Genomic DNA, 2,647 nt, shown 5'->3' on the forward strand with positions numbered 1-2,647 from the left:
CCTGTAAACATTCTTGTTGGAGTTGGGAAATTGCTGATTTGAACTCGGGCAATTTCATAGAATAGCTCTGGCTGTCCTGGAACTCACTTTTATAGACCAGGCTGACCTTTTGGTGACATTCTATTCTTTTTTTCTTCCTCTTATTTTCTATCTGCAGTCCACATTGGTGTAATGACAGTGCACCTGTATATTCACTGCTCTGATCCTTTCTCTCCTTCCTTCCTTCCTTCCTTCCTTCCTTCCTTCCTTCCTTCCTTCCTTCCTTTCGTATGTCTGTCCACTCCCGAAAACCCAAAAATGTCTAGCCTCCCAACGCAATTAAAAATAAGTCAATTAAAATAAATAACCTGGCATTTATAAAAGGAGGGAAGGAGGGAGGGAGGAAGGCAGGCAGGCAGTGCTGGGGGCCTGGATGATGGTTGTGAAGGGAGGAGCCCTGGCCTAGTCGTCTCCTCTGCCACGTGTGTCACCCCAGTCAGACCTCAGGAGCCTTCTCTAAAGGGTCTGAGAAGCTGCTTCCATGTTTCTGCCTCTGGGTATTTATTGATCTATTTATTTATTTTTCTGGTTTATGTGGGAGGGGAAGGGGAAGCCGAAGCCTTGTCCTACGGGCTCCATGCTGTCACTCAGTCAGTACTGTCTCGTCAACGCGCGTGTGAGGGCCCGTGTCTGTCATGCCAGCAGCACTCAGAAACTGAAAGTACAAGGATCAGGAGATCATCTTCATCGCGGTGGGAAATAGACCCTCCACCAGAAATCCATCAAACGACCTTTTAATTTTCTCCGTCCTAAGTGAAAATGTTCACAACAGATCCGCATGACCCTATTATTCCTGGAAATGAAATCCAATGGAGATATTTTAAAACACACACACAAACAAACACATTATTCCACGACTGTTTTCGTTTTCTCTGACTCGGTATTTAGTCTGAGAAGTAGGTGCCGGGGGTGTGGGGAGTGGTGTGGAGAAAAAGAACTGCAAGCAAGCAAGCAGGCAAGCAAGCAGGCAAGCAAGCAAGCAAGCAAGCAAGCAAGCAAGCAAGCAAGTAAGCAGTGGCCAAGGTGAAGTCTATGTCTTTGAAAGGAGACTCGGATGGCAGGAGACTGCCTGCCATGGCCACCTCCCTCCCTCCCTCGGTCCTCGGTCTCCCTCAGTCCCTCGGTCTCTCCCTCTCACCGTGCTCTAAGTGTCGCAGCCCCTCGACTGGCCCACTTAATACTGTCACTGATCGTGGAGACGCACTCTTTGTTTCCCGTGAGCCTCCCTCCCTCCCTCCCTCCCTCTCCACGAGGGAGAGCGATTGGCCTGTTTTCCTAGCTAGCTGCCTGTGGTCTCGGTTTCTCCTTTCGTTTTCGTAGCCTGAGCGTCCGTGGCTCCTCCCGAACGTCCGTCCCGGCCAGCCCGCGTTCACCCATGTTCGGGGATGGGGTGTGGGGGAACCGACGACGGGGAGTCCCCTGCCCTGTCGTGGGTGCGTGTCACCTCCGGGCGTGAGCGTGGGAGGACACTCTGTCGCGCCAGAGAAGGCTCGCGCGCCGCGGCCGAGCGAGCGATCTCTGTGGGTCGGGTGGGTCGTCGGGCGCCACCTAGCGGTGTTGGCCGTTTTGTGCAACGCTCCTGGTCCTCGGTCGCCGACAAGGAGGGCGAAGTGGCTTTTGTGAGGCGGAAAGAGTGACGAGAGTCCCGGCTGGCGGGCGGGCGTGTCCCGCGGTCGGTGTCGTGCTTGGGGACGGTCTCTGTGTAGGAGGTTGTGCCGGAAGAGTCGCCTATGGGTGCGTCTGGGATGGAACCGAACGAAAGCCACGGCTGGGGAGGGTGCCGGGAGACTTGAGCGGGTCGACCAGAAGGCTTGAGTCGTTCGCGTCGTCCCACCGCTAGGTGTCGGGTCCGGCCAGGCCCAGGATGGGTGAAGTACCCCGGCTTTCAAAGCTGTCTTTCCCTCGCCTTTTCTCTCTAAGAGAGAGAGAGCCCTGGGTCCCCGGCGACCCGAGGCCGAGAGGGGGCGCTGGTTGATCACGGCTCTTCCCCGCCGCCCGTGCCCGGACTCGTTGGGGGTGTCGGAGCTTTTGATTATTTTCCTCCTTGTCAGAACCCTCGGTCCTCGGCGGCGGGCCTCGCCATCCTGAGGCCGAGAGGAGGCTGTGGTCCCGGCTTTCTCTCCTCCCTGGTCCGGACTCGTTGGGGGTCTCGGAGCTTTATTTATTTATTTATTTATTTATTTATTTATTTATTTATTTATTTATTTATTTATTTTTTCCTCGGTCCTCAGCGGTGGGCCTCGCCATCCTGAGGGCGAGAGGAGACTGTGGTCTCGACGGCTTTCTCGCCTCCCTGGTCCGTACTCGTTGGGTGGCCTCGGAGCATTTTTTTCTTTTTTTTCTTTTGTTTTTCTCCTTGCCAGAACTCTCGGTCCTCAGAGGCGGGCCTCGTCGTCTCGAGGCCGAGAGGAGGCTGCGGTCACGGCTTCTCTGTTCTCTGTTCACTGGTCCCCGGTTTCCTGTACCGTCAGGTATTTTTTTTTTCTTGCCCTGCTCCATCCCTAGCGGCTGGTCGCAGGGTCCTCGGCCGGGAGGAGGCTGGGCGCCCGGCTTTGTGGCATGTCCACCTCGCTCTCTCGGTCCTTTCATGGTCATGAGGTCGACCAGT

The 2,647-nt window shown here is 55.3% G+C and overlaps 1 long non-coding RNA gene across 1 annotated transcript; it reads right to left on the minus strand.

Annotated features, from left to right (window-relative positions):
• Window positions 1-537: 537 nt before the first annotated feature.
• LOC148117013 (uncharacterized) lies at window positions 538-1,546 on the minus strand. The gene is made up of 2 exons (XR_015737242.1): window positions 1,178-1,546; window positions 538-832 (listed from the first exon to the last, which is right to left on the minus strand). It is a non-coding gene; the product is annotated as an uncharacterized LOC148117013 (long non-coding RNA).
• Between the last annotated feature and the right edge of the window lie 1,101 nt (window positions 1,547-2,647).

The sequence above is a fragment of the Myodes glareolus genome, unplaced genomic scaffold, assembly GCF_982192425.1.
Source record: "Myodes glareolus unplaced genomic scaffold, mMyoGla1.1 HAP1_SCAFFOLD_216, whole genome shotgun sequence".
NCBI lineage: Eukaryota > Metazoa > Chordata > Mammalia > Rodentia > Cricetidae > Myodes > Myodes glareolus.